The 14,488-nt window shown below is 49.4% G+C and overlaps 1 protein-coding gene across 1 annotated transcript in view; it reads left to right on the top strand.

Moving 5' to 3' along the window:
• The first annotated feature begins 2,147 nt into the window (after positions 1-2,147).
• LOC125956407 (transcription factor Sox-3-B) overlaps positions 2,148-14,488 on the top strand; it is a 33,431-nt gene continuing 21,090 nt past the window's right edge. The window contains exon 1 of the mRNA XM_049688234.1: positions 2,148-3,110. The gene's annotated coding sequence lies outside the window, so the exon portion shown is untranslated. The remainder of the gene's footprint in view (positions 3,111-14,488) is intronic.

Genomic DNA, 14,488 nt, shown 5'->3' with positions numbered 1-14,488 from the left:
TGAAAACATTTGATCGCATTCCCAAAATGTAGATAAAATATGTTCTTTAGGCACGGAATCCCTAAATTGCCTTAAAGATGACAGGGAGAGGGCATTTTAATTGATTAAAATGTCCTAACCAATATTCCTATCACCATTAATTAAATAATGGATTAATTAAAAAAGAAAACGCAACACCATAACCTAGAAAAGCGCATTCATATTGCAGCCGCGCATAAAGCGATTGATTGTGGCCCTGCGAGCTTTGTCCTGCATACAATGCACATTCCACTCGTGCTCGTGCTGCTCGAGAAAGGACATTCGATCGGGCGGCACTTCAAACCGCACTGTTACCATCAACCACGACGACAGTATTACCGACGATTGACGCTGCATGCCACACGCTCGCATGCAAGGAACCCTCCTCGGCTGGTTGCTGGTTGCTGGTTGCCACGACCGAAAAGATTTGTCATTGTCGAGTGAAGAGGATTTGTGCTATTGTGCGTTTTGTTATAATTATTACTTTTCTATTCGTCGCACCACCATACACACACACACACACACACACGGGGATAGAGCACACAGGATACCGAGAGCGAGAGAGAGAGAGTCCACAATGGCCATTCTATCCTTTGCCGAGCAACAATTAAGCATGATTTGCATATGCAAAGCAACGTCGTCGTGTCTGTCCTGTGTGCATCGACCTTGCGTCCTAGTGGCGCGGTTCTTTGTTGTTGTTGTCGTTGCCCTCTCTCTCTCTCTCTCTCTCTCTTTATTCATCTCTCTTTCTCTCTCCCAGCACACACCAGTCCTGCGGTGCACAGGACTCCCTCTGCAACCAGCCTTATTGGGCGCATCCTTTGACAGTTGGCCCGGGGGGTATCATGAGCACGTGCAAAACGGTGATGCGCACCTCGTGAGAGCACCGCCGAGATGATTTCCGAATGAATACTGTCACTGGGGTGCGATGGAAAGGGATTTAAATTTAAAATCATAAATCATACAGGATTCGCTTGCACGAGAAATCGTGATTGTGTTTCGTATGCAGGTGTTCAAGAAGGGTGAAGCTGGTTAAACAGAAAAAGACTCTTGTTCTGGTGAGCTACTTATGAGCATCTTATGCTTATTGGGGTGTTTGTTGTACATGACATTATACAATTAATCCAAAACTAATTCAACGGACCATATGAGATTGATCAATGAATCAACATGAAGGACCTCCATTCTTAGCTTGAATGCTGGGTCCTTTAATGTTTCCACATTTTTACATAAAACCTCCCAATCGAACCCGAATGTTACGAAGCGCGGTTGAACGTAGCATTGCTCCCCCCAAAATAATCAACGGCAACCGTAGGATCAACGTTGCCAAGTTTGTGGCCTGCTGCGCAATTGGGAGGCTGCGCGAAGACCGCGTTTCCCCTTCTTCTCGGTGGCCAACCAATCCGAGGAGGCCACGGTCTGGGCGTCTCCATCATCATCATCCAGCGCCACCACGCGCATCACCTACGCTCGTATCATCGGTCATCCACCAGGCCAATCGCGACGAAACAATGCGAGAGGCGGCACATGCGCCACGCCATCGCCGCCCAAATAAGGGACTCGACGAGGCTCGTCGGGGCGCAGGTTTGTCCTCGGCCGACTCGGCCTCGAGCTCGACGACTCCTGCAAGTCTACCAGCAGGCGGCCGACGGCTTTTGGACGACGACGCGCACGCGTTCCATCTGCTGCTGCTGCTGCTCGCGATGCCCTTCCCTTTGCCTCTGGCCGTTCCGGCTCGTTTCCTCCTCGTGGGGCCTTGCGTGTGTGTGTGTGTTGGTGGCAAGCGAACGAAGGAACAGGTTTCTCGCTCCGGCTGCATGCACACGGTTGGTTCGCAGGAAGGAAACCGGTAGCAGACGACGACCGCTGACGACGGGACGACGGATTCCTTCGCTGGCCCTCGCTCGCTGACTCACCGCCCATCCGCCAGACCATCCTTCCATTCCCTGCCAAGCAACTTCCCAGTGGATCTGCCTTTTTTGTTGTTGTTGTTGTTGTTGGCGGCGGTGGTGGTGGTGCTGGTGGTGGAGCGAACATGAATCGCGTCGTCGTCCATCGTCATCATCGTCGATGACGGGGGCTGGCTCCAGGCTGGCGCAAAACCATCGCAGCAATCCTTATCGCGGTGGCTACTGTACAGGTGAGGCAGTAAGCGAGCGTTGCGGCCCAGCATTGAGCGTTAAGCGCATTCCACGGTTCGCATACAGAGCCAACAACGGCGTTTGCCTTCAAAGCCAAACGGGACACCGAATCGATTGGCTCCGGTTATCGATTCCTGTGGGACACTGTGTGGGCTTGGAGGGCGGGCAGAGAGAGAGAGAGAGAGGGGAAGGCAGGTGTGACATGTGGCAAACAATAGGAGGTGACACTGTGTGTGCTTGCGTTGGTGTTGGTGTGGCGTAGTGGGACGGACGACAAGTGCGCGTTCGCCGTGAGGCGCGATTCCCGTGACAGCAACCTGGCCTAAGCGGCCTAACAATAATGAATTCCAGTGCACGCGATCCGCCATTGTTCTGTGTTCAGTGTTGTGGATGGTAGGTTTAGTGGTACGATACCCACCAGCACTTTCCTTCTGGTGTAGGAAGATCTGGCTAAATTGTTGAAATTTATGCTCCACAATTGGATGTGACATTATGTGTGTTCAAGGAAAAACTGCCGAATTATACTGTTACATGTTTGTTGTTAATACGGCATGGAAACGAATTGTTCTAATTAGCTTGGGATTTGAAGCATGAAAATGCTTATTAATGGATTCAATATCCCAGGAGATCGTAGCACACTTGATCAACACTGGAGTGAAGTGACAGAGAGCATAAAAAGGATTTAAAGTGAATCATAGTAACCATTGCCGTCAAAAAGCCAGTGTGACCAGTGATTGAATTGAACAACGTGCAAGGAATAGAATCTTATTTAAAGTGATCAAAAATAAAAACAATTTGAACAACTTGAAACAAAACAACAAGAAAGGAGCACAAAAAACGAATCAGCAACATCGGATTCGGAAGCAAATCGAGGGAAAAGTGCTTCAAGTGGCGATCACCGATGGATTGATACACACCGCACTAAACACATTGGCATCGATAACAGCGACGGTAAACAATACGCCAGGAGAAGTATAAAAATGGTTGTCAACCGTCGTCAGTCCGGTGGTTGTCAGCGAGATAGAAATCGAGAAAAACAGATAGAGCCACTTACCCTCGCCTCATAACGCAAACAATTTCAGCGCCGTTGTGCCTTTATGGATGTTTTTATTGGCCGTTAAGGACATAAAGCGGCAAGATGACGACGCGATGGTCGGTCATATTTACCATCTCCAGCTATAATAAGCTGCTAATAGCGTGGTCGCTATGGTTAAACCATATTTGCCAATTGTTATATCGAACCGAAATGGCCGTGATGGTGGGATGGAATGATTGAACTGACATCCATTACGACCATCTCATGACGATCGTGGAAGGATATTCGAATTTTCTGAACCTTCTAAAACTGTAGTAGTATTATCGAATATTATTTTTTAAACATTATTCTACATATTTGAAGGGACATCTCGGTTTGCTCGGCAGGCACGACTACAATTAACCACAAATCAAGCCGCTATCCAGCCATGATTGAGGATTGTTTTGATGGAACACCCTTCTTGGGTCTTGCACAGTATCGCTCATCTTGCGGGCGTAATTTTGGGCTCGAAAGGCTCCCTCTCTAGTGCTTACCCTAGACTCTTCGATTGCAATCTCAGATTGCGATCAGCCGGCGCTTGATCTGTCGGCGATCATCACGGCGACACAATGACACAACCGAGTGTCGACTGATGGAGTTGATGGATCCATCATCATCATCTCTCTCGCTCTCTGTGAAGCGCTTGAATCCAGAGTGTTTTTGTATCAGGGGGAAACCAACAATGGCCGAAGCAAGTTTGGCCTTGTTCATCTGCACAAGAGGAGGATGCTCTAGCCTAATGACAAAAGTCTAGTCACGCCGCAGTTCCGGCGAGGAAATCGGAGCATCGAGGCTGATGAAAGAAAAATAAACTCGTCCTCTCCCCCTTAAAGCTAGTGCTGGAACCACTACTAGCAAAGACGATACGAGGATCCCAAAGGATGCCGGATTATCTTCATCTCGCATTCAGCGTTGAGAGTGTTGATCTTACCTCAAGCAGTTGGAACAATCAACCGAAGAAGAGCTCTTCGATCTCGAATGTCGACTGCGGGGCGTGTGGCCTCGAGCCCGTGCGAACGGTTAAGTCTTTTTGAGATGTCTTCGGCACGTCACAAACGTCATCGCGAGTGCGTGCGTGCAACTTTGACTGCTTCATCTGTGATGCATTCGAGAAGATACCTTTGAGGTCTCGTATTGTGTCACTTTTCGGGTGTTTGTTTTGAAGATGGTGACCAGTCACTTCGCGCCAAGTTACGATCGCCATTTGATGGATTAATTGATTTCCAATTGAGCAATTACAACAAATGTCACGCTATAATACCGTCTGGAAGGTTCACCTTCAATCACATTCTGTGCCTCAATTCCGTTCGTCAAACCTTCGTCAACCACGTTCGACAAATAGCCGACGGCAAAATGATGTCGTTCGCGTTGAGCCACCCTTTCTCAGGGGGGTGAAACCAGCACCACCAGGGAGTGAAGGACACGAATTGTTTAATCGCATCCATATGCTCCGAGGAGAGGTCCGATGCGGCGAGCATAATAAATATGTTAAACATCTCGAACCCGTATTAGCAAATGAGTACGGTGTCCAACGTCGAACGGTCGCGACGAGCGTGTCGAGGAGGGTTCGGCCAGGATTAACCATTAAAACGGTCCGGTGCGGGGTGTCCGAGAACGGGGGTTGGGTTGCACTGTTCTGTAGCCGAGCATAATGTGTCGCTGTCGCACGGTTCCCTTGCCCAAAACTGTGTGCGTGCTTCAGGGGTTCCAGGGCATAAAAAGTGGGCCAAACTTGGTGCCACTTCCCCCTCCTTATGCCGCAGTTGGACCAACGGTCCAGCACGTGTCACTCCTTTGAAAGGGAATAACAATTCCTGCAATAGAACGCGGTGCGGTCCAGCCAGCTCAAGATGGCCGTCGTTGTAGGAGGGGACACAATTATTCAATTATTACGCGCAGGAGGGGACTCCGTTCCATTTGTTCCCGTTATTTCCGTGGTTTTCCATCTCGCGCGACACAATGGTACTCCTTTCCTATTGCGGGAAACGGAAACGGAAGTATCGAGACGCTGGGCGAAGTGGCTCGCTTGGTCCGGACTTCTTTTACAACTCTTTTCTTATTAATTACGGCTGATGGCCGTCCGGGCGTCTCTCGGTGGAGACCCTTCCGGTGATTGGGAAATGTACTTTGTGACACTTGAAGGTGCGGTGTGCAGCAGCAGCAGCATCGAGTACGGACCAGCGATCACCAAGACGCCGGTGCGAGTTCTAGGGCTTCCGTTGCGGTGCTGCGAGTTCTACGAGTTTGATGTCAAAGCAACACAATAAATCAATTAATTAGATCGTGCCATTCCCTCGTGCGCCAGTTCCTCCAGCTGCTCTCCTCTCTACTACTTGTGCGCAGTGTTTGTTGCTTTTGTCTTGCGAGAGTTAATGGAGCGATGCATTCGCCTTCGTTGTACTGCTTCAACCAAGAGCCAGAGCTGAAATGAGCTACATTATAGCGAGTTTCGAATTAAAAGCGACAATAGCGATCCATCGCACCACCGTTCAACTGGTCCACTGGAACCGTCAAAAGGACATTCAGAGAGCCTTCTTGGAGTGGATTCGTTCTCGCACAAAGAAAAAAAGATTTCCGTCATGAAGCGTCCTATGCGGTTATCATAAATATTGCTTCTCGAAAGTGTGCTCCTCCCGCGAAAAAAAAACGAATGGAAAAAGCATCGCAATAGATAAACTTCGTAATGAATGTGTCCCCTCGAAAACATCATTAAATCGGTCGCCCTTTTTCTCGCTCCCGCTGTCTCCATCTCTCTGTATCAGCATTTCCCAAACCTCTTTTGCTTTTGCAACCATTTTCTGGGCAACGTTTCAATGGGCAAAACGATGGCAGGTCTTCGCGTCCGCGTCCGCGAAAGAATCCGGCCCCATTCGAAACATCGTCTCCACCATTTCCACGCCACAAAGATTTCCACCAAACCGCGACACAGGACGAGGAAAAGCAGGGGCTAAAACCTGACGGAAAGCGACGCTTATGATACCATAATTCTCCAATTATCGTCTCCTGGCTTGACGGCTTGTGCGCAAGGAGGGGCCGCGGGCTGAGCCCGTGGAGTGTTTGCTGGTGCGTGATTCGCCATGATGAATGTAATAATATTTCGTCCCGGTTTTCCCGGACTTTTCCGGGCCACCCTCGCCCGCCCTCGCTGCTATATGCGCGTGGGGCTGAGGGGGAAGCGTTGTCAACGTCAGTCGGTCGTTCGGTCGGTATGTTCCCCTTATTCCATCGGACGCCATGGCTGGTGCGGCTTTTGTGTGTATCTTGGACGACGGCGGCGGCAGCGACGTGGTAAACGTGTGGCTGAAGAGACCAGCCATTCCCTTTCCCTCCCCCTTTCGGGAATGGAGTCTCTCGGCATCACTTCACTTCGTTAATGCCACTTTAGGGGTTTCGTCCTCTCCCCCCGGACGTCCTCCCCTCTCCCTAGCCGTTTGTTTATGTTTGCTGAAAAGATTATGTCGCATTGAGTGGAGCATTATGGCGCATTATATTGGGGCGCGGCTATTGGTGGGCCATCTCGTCCCCCCACGTCGGACGGCACTGTTTGCGTCGCGTCCTCGGGAACGTAGAAGTTACTAATTAAAGGCTATAAATTGCACATAGCCACCGGGCCGGGTATAGACGAATGTTTGACGGCATCGCTGTCACCGTCGCCGTCGAGGCCATTATTGCAAGCAAAGGGGGAAGGGATATTGTGGTTGAGTTTTTATTGTGGCCGTTGTTCGGTGGTTCAATTGCTCGATGCATTGGCGTATGTCTTCTCCGATCCTGTAGAGTGTCACGGTGCAGTGGAGGTAGTGGGGGGTAGAGTTTTATGAAAAATGATTTATGAATGTTAGACGCAAAGGGCGAAAGGGCACGCGAAGTGTCTGTCTGTGTGTCTGCTGGGCTATAGTTGGAGCTAAAGTTTTTTTTTTCTTCTATACAGAGTATATTCATCCTTCATCGACTTTAGTGGCAATTTTGCGAGTTTGCAACTCAATGCAAGATGCTTAATGGCGCGCTCAATATTGCGTCGGAATTAAATGCATTATGATGTATAAGCTGATCTTTAATTTATACAAAAGTTTCTCTCGATAATATTTCAAACTTCTCTGTCACGAAAATTATATTTGGGAATATGCTTAACAAAATTCTTAATAGACTGTATTCGTTTGGTTGTTGTTCGTAAGATAAGCAAAACTAACAAAACTTATCTAAAAGCTCCCGTTGTAATTAATGGAATGTAATGTAATGGAACTCTGTTTAAAAGAGGCGATTGAACAGTTTAAATATTTAAGCCTCCATTCTACAAAACACAAGCAGTGCAGTCCCTCAACTAATACGACACGTTAGATCAAAATTGTGTATCCGATTTAACCCGATGAGTCGCGAAAGATTGAAACAAAACACTTTTGCAAAACAAACCAGCAAGCATCAGGTTTCATCCCTTTCTATTCGCGTTCCATTCGCTTGATGACAGATCCCGGCGCTAGCGACGCACTTGACGGCTCGACGGATAATTGTCACCAGCATTTCCATCTTCAACGCAAACTAGCTGCGAGTCAGGAGGCACACCCCCACCGGCTGCCGCCCCCCACAAAGCATTGGTGTGCATTGGTTGTTTTTCATTAGGAGCGCACAGTCACTTCATTATTTCATTTCAATTTTCCAATGCAACACAAAACAAAACGACGATATTCCCGTTTCTTTACCATCGTCGTTGTCGTCGTCGCCGACGGAGTAGAACAATAGGTGACATAAAAGGCGAGGCAAGAGGTCCCGTGAGTGGCAGAGGATATGATGGTGGAAGGATCTCAGGTCCCCTGGCATACACGCACGGAGTCCCGGTTGTGAGGGTGTAGCGGCAGCATCCTAGCTCCAGCATCAAATCCTCCAGCTCATTATTTCGTTTCCGATGCCGATCGAGGGGAAAGGGTTTAATGAAAATGAAGGAATGCGCCATACCGTGGCGTCGCCGCTTCAAACGTAGACAGATGTTTCGTTGGATCTTCCTTAGCTTCCGTGGGTTTTAATTTTCAGAAAGTCTTTTAATTGTTACTCAAACAGTAGGAGGGCAGAACCGGTCGCGTCGCCGGTTGCAAAACCCCTTTTTCCATTCCCTTAACTGCTTGCTGCTGAGTTGCTCAACTGCAATGCCGTTTGATCGACGGAACGATTCATTCGATTTCACTGCACTGGACCTCCGCGGTATAATGGTCGCGGTATGATTTGCACGTTGCAAGCGATGTAACATTTCAATTCCAACGCAACGCAACACACAAGGTATGAATATGAATCTTGCCTTTCAAATCAATTCAACCAGTGACAACGCAGCCTTTGAGACGCTGTATTCTCTCGTTAACCGCGGGGTCTCACGCGGTCGAGACGCGTTGTCACTCCGGTAGGACGAAGGAGCGGAATTGTCGAAGTCAATTCCGCGCAACAAACGGCCGCCGGTAACTCTGCTCTGCTCATTTGTCAGTGCTACTAAGTGGTACTGGCGGCGGTTGGTGGTGGCGATGGTGGTTCGCACGATCGCCCGAAACAGGGTTCAATAGACCATCATCACCACCACCATCACCAGCGCGCTCATTAGCAACTGACAGGTTGCGCTATCGGTGACGATCCTCGGTCATCGTCTCACGGATCCAGAGGATCCTCGGCAATGTTGGCTAATGTGGCGGTGGCCAATTCAGGTCACTGACGCGTGTCGCTTCGCTTTGCTCGAAAATCGGAGCAAAGGTCCAGTGACCACTGGTGATGATGGTCGTTCGTGTTTGATGAATTGGCACGCTCGACTTGACAACAACAAGTTCGCATTGAAGAGCGCTTTGTGGGGGAACAAACACAACACCCTCACCAAAACGTCTTAATGCGCGTCCGGCGTTGGAGGGGGGTGTCCCTATTTTGTGAATTAAAGACCGAAGCAGTTCCTCCAGCATGATTCATTCACATTATTCACAAACCTTTTCTTGCCGGTTCCAGTGACCACAAATGCCTAGACGCAGATAGATTCGCGATCGAGAGAGAGACAGAGAGAGAGAGAGAGCGGAGAGTGGATGCCGGTGTGTTGAAGCGCACCCCCGATCGGCCATTTTTTCGTTCTTCAAAATTTGACTCCATCTTTTCCCCGGTTCCACACCTAAATGCAACCTTAATTGACACATTACTCACCAGCCGACAAAGGCTGACCGAAAGGGTGTAAGGAAAGGGGAATAAAAGAAGAAGAAAAAAGGAAAACAAGCTCGATCTCGCCTAAAAAGAGACAGGACAGACACTAGAGGAGGACACTCAAGAGAGGGGGGGGGGGAGGCCACACCGCCCGGGCACGGCCGGTTGTCGGTCAACTTTGATGATTTTATCATCAATAAGCCTGTCCCACGTACAATGACAAGCTCGATCAGTGTCAGGCTGCGGGTTGCGAAGGAGCAGCACCCCACTCCCCCGCCCGGGGGGTGTGGGATACATCCCCGTGGGTGTAAATGGTAGGATCCGATCCGGCGAGGGCGAGGGCGAGGGCAAGGTGTGAGCTGCGGGCCCAAAAGCCAGCGGGTGGCATAGTTATGATGGGCGCGAACGATGGCGTGCGCGGAGTGTGGGATTATGTAAAAAAAAAAATGGATTGGAACGCGCGCGCGCGACCCCGGGTCTCTTCCGTCCGTGTTCCAATGTCCAATCTAACTTCACTAACAACGCTCTACAGCTCGCGCGCGCATGTGTGTGTGTGTGTGTGAGGGGTGGAATGTAAAAAGGTGTTATGATTGATGCAATAAAGCCTTCCTTTCCATCCCTTACGACGACGATGCCGCCGCCGCCGGACCCACGGATTCGATCATGTCAGATGAATTGTACTCCGCGCTCTCTGCTCTCCTTGGCTGACTCCTTGATTGAAAAGTCTCTAGAAGCATGTTCCGTGGATGGTCGTGGAAGTCTTTTCATCCACGTTCTTGCCCCCAAAGCGGAACGAAGAATTCTGGCCGTGAAGAATGTGACAGGAACTTGTCAGTTTGGTCTCGCGAGCGCAGAAAGGCTTGTTCATCATTTATTACATTCGCTGCATTCCGTGCCTGTCGTTACGCTTATTTAGGGCCCCAGTGTTTTTGCCTTCCCCCGCCTCCTCCCCCCCGCCACCCAGCCAGTCTTCAGCAACACACCTCTGGGGTCATTTGTGTGGATGATTTTTGTTTTTGTTCCCTTTACTTGTATGCATATCAGTGTTCGCCTTTGTGATCCAGCGACTATTTCTCGCTCTTTTGTGAATGATTAGAGATGCCTTTGAATAGGAGCATGGCCAAAGGGGAGGAGGAGGATAAGGAGGACAGCGAGGTGTGCCTCACATTACACAAGAAGCGGCGGCATGCTGTGTGTGTGTGTCGGTTAAGGTGCCTTGGGAATGAGAAAGAGACTGAGGCACACATAATGTGTTCCGAATTCGTCGAGGCTCTTATCCTGATTGTAGTCAGGCGTCGTAGTGATGATTCCGGATCGATGTTCACTTCAAAAAGTGAATCTGTTACCCTCTAAAGACATCTTGAATAACTTCGCTAAACCAACAACTACCCGGCACGGACATCAAACCAAGATTGTGAGCTCGGATCCGGCCTTCGATCCAGCATCCAATCGAATCCACAAAAAAGGGCAAGAAAACAAACAGTTTTCGTTCGCTTTTCCACGCCCGGCGCGCGCATCTTCCCTCACGTCCTCGCTCGATCGAGGCTCTTCAGGTACGAGATTACCGAGATCGAGATCGAGAGAATTAAATGAGGGCATGGACGGGGAAAACGGGAGAAGAGGGGGATTACGGTACGACGGTGTACACAGAAAAGGTGCTGCGCGATGCTGCTACAAGCATTAATCATTTTTACACCAGCATTTCAACGATCGCGGTACCAACGGAGAGTGTACACGGGTGGGGTGGAGACCTTCCTGGCCTGATCTTCTCACTTCTCGCCACACTCGGCGTGATCGCGCGGCTCTAGACATGCTGGCAACAGAATCCGGGTGTCTGCCAGAGGAGCGCGAGGACGGAGGAAAAGGGTGATCGATTCGATTTCGTTGTTTTGTTTTCTCGCATTTGGTGGTGGTGGCAGGAAAGACAGGATTTTATCGTGTTTATCTTGTCAAAAGTAAAGCGTTATCTTCGCTCAAACAGCTTTCCGTTGTCAGGTCGAGGCGTTTTGTAGTCTTTTTTAAATGATTTTACCTCTTTAGCATGATGCGAGCCGTTTAAGCTGCAACTCTTTGTTAGTGTGAGAGAAACACAAACTCACATCTGTCATCGATGACAATTTTGATCTTCTATAAGCGAAAACATACTCAGTTTATGCTGCAACAGAGTAAGGGGCATAAGATCCTCCAACCCATAAAACAGGAAAACCAAGAAAAGGCTAAATCAATTCCACTCCAGACCATGCTCGGTGTCCACTCGATGTCGCAGGACGCAAATCGACGTTCCGAGGCAAAATTAATTATGATAAAATTAATTAATTTTTCAACGAACCTTCCACCGAACCTCGACGGTTTGCACACCTTTCATTATTGCTGCCACCGAATGCGGAATGCGGAATGGAAGGGCGCCTTAAAAAGGGTGTCGAGAGTGCAACAACAGCATCGTTGATTTGCCATTCGACATCATTAGCGCCCGGTCGTGGTCGCGCTTGCAGGTTGAAGTGCGAATAATGGAGCAAATAATTAACGATCTTTCGACGCAAAACACGATGATATTTAAAGGACCTGTTCAGCCCGTGGCCGTGCAGTGAAGGGAGGAGAGGGGGGGACTTTTAATTAAACGGATAAATTTCCGTTTTTCGAACCTTTCTCCGTTGCGAGAACGGGTTAATGTCGCCCGAGTAAATGAGCTGCCGAGCGAGCAGGTTGAGCAGGTGTAATGAGGGTGAAATGATGTGATGATGGTTTGAGAGCAAATCAAACAATTAAAAAAGTCACCACCCAGGACCCGCCGGTTAATGATTTCTCGGAAGTTTTGTACCCTTTAACGCACGCGGGTCGTTGTGTACGCTTCATAATTGTGATCGGAGGATGGAAATGCTCCAAACACAGCAGCATGCTCTTTCCTCTTTAAAGCTTCCAATTTATGACATCATCATTCGAGCGAGAAAGGAATAGATGCCGAATGCCGGGCACTGCTACTACTAACGCAGCTGCCATCCGCTTGTCATTCGTGGCCTCGGAGTCTCGGGATCGGTTCTTATTAGCCGACAAAGCGTTCCAGGCTGGCAACGCGGTACACGTAAGACAATAAAACGAAATGTGTTAGAAAACGCATTCAACCTTTTCTTCTCGCACCCTCACCGCGGTGCTCAGAAGAACAACGGACACGGACAAACGAACGAACGAACGAACGGCGAGGATTAGCATATATGGGGCCGTCTCGGGGGAGGGCCGGATGATGGCTGAGCGCCTTTCGGGAACAAATCTTATGAATTTATAATCAGCCAATGATAAATTTTAGTATTTAATTTTATTGCTGGTATTGGTGTTAGTGGTGATGCCGCCGCCGCGTCGCAAAGCACAGTGAGTCGCCTCTAAAAGACTCCGTTGTCTAAAGCAGAAGGAAGGGGGCAGATCATTGGATGGTGGAACATCTCATCCTGGCGTGGCTTGATGAGATCCCGCTGATCTTGTGGTTGCACCGGCATCGCTGCAGAGCGTGCCTGGCCACCGTTTCATTAATATTCAAATCAAAGCTGCTGCTGCTGCTCCTGCTGCTACTTGCCGGCGCGTGTGTGTGTGTGCAGCGCCGTACGAACTCCCGCCGAGTTCGCGGCAAAAGCGCGAATTTCGATTAGTAGTTTCGCGTATGATTTAGCGACATCCTTTTGAGCGAGAGCATAAACTCGGTAAGAAACAAGGGAAGGGATTAGCGGCGACGACGAGAGAATGGCGGACGTTCGTAAAATGCGTTGCGAAATGTGTTTTCCCGAAATTACGATCTACTGCGCACGGCAATTGACTTCAAACCTGAGACTTCCTTTCGCTGTGAGCCCATTTTTGAGAAGGTCTTCCTTCTCCACCAACGAAGGTGTAGTTTAAGCTGTTCACACGTTTGTCGCGTAAGTAACGCGTTCGCGCGCTTCGGGGCCAATAAGCCATACTCTACACGCCATTCCCTGTTCGCCATTCGATTCGAGTGCCGATGCCGAGATGCCGATAAGATGAACAGATGAAACAGTTTTATGGCACCGTAACGACCCCAGCGGGCGCTAATCCCACCCCCTTGGAGGCAGCGAAGAATCGATCGCAGTGGCCTTTTGTGCGGTGCCGAGGTGTCGAGGAAAAGCCTGACGAAATATTCAAAATATTTAACTGAGACGGCTTTTTCGGTGACCGGTTTTTCACGGTTCGACGCGGACCAAGCCAACAACCTGTCCCGTGAAACAATAACCAATTTTCGTTCCACCCTGATTCGGAGAGCGGTGTGGCAGAAGGGTGGCCAGGGTGTGAGGAAACGGAGAAGCAGCTAAAGAGCTTCCCGTGAGGTGGAGGCGAACGAAGCTTCAATAAATAATAATTTAATTTTTATTAATGATTCATTTGGACTCTCAATCGGTTCTTTCCGATTTCAGAAGGAGAAAGACACATCTGGTGAGCTTATTACTTGTATCTTCTTTCTCGAGCGTCTCGAGCGTTTGCTAGCACGAGGTGTGAAAGAAAGCGTGGTGAAATCAACACCCTGTGCTTAAGAAATGGGCCGCAGAAGAAAACCCATTGGTTGGGGCGTTTAAAGTCTGATTCCCATTGAGTGGCCTCCCCAAATCGGCTTAGTTTCGACAACGACGACAACGACGAGCTGTTGTGCTCGTGGTACGATGGTGGTGCAATAGTTTTGCCATAATTTGTGGGATCAGGTCACTAGGAAAGAGCTTGGTGCTGAGTGCGTCCATCAAATGACAAATTGAATCACTGGACGCCAGGAGGTTCTGGGAATACCGAGGTGCACCAAAGGGAGTAACTTGGAAATGTATTTTCCTGAAAAGCCCTTCAACTTCAGTTGCTTCAGAGTTGAGAGAGTTTTGCAACTCGAATCCCATCGGCCAGCATTGTCTATTGCGAGAACTGGACGGTCTGGCACGACCAACCATCGGCCAGCATCGGATCCGGATCTGGGGGGGAGCCAGAGCATTAGCAGCAGCCAGCCAGCAACCGGGTTCGAGCCGTATCGTACGATGCCCGACCGTACGAGCGCCCCGCAGAGCGAAGAGGTGCTTAAATCTGTCACTCAGGAATGCGTTTGATCGGACCCGGGGCGTGG

This window comes from Anopheles darlingi, chromosome 3, assembly GCF_943734745.1.
Source record: "Anopheles darlingi chromosome 3, idAnoDarlMG_H_01, whole genome shotgun sequence".
NCBI classification, from domain to species: Eukaryota; Metazoa; Arthropoda; class Insecta; order Diptera; family Culicidae; genus Anopheles; species Anopheles darlingi.
This window is presented reverse-complemented; position numbering and strand designations above follow the sequence as displayed.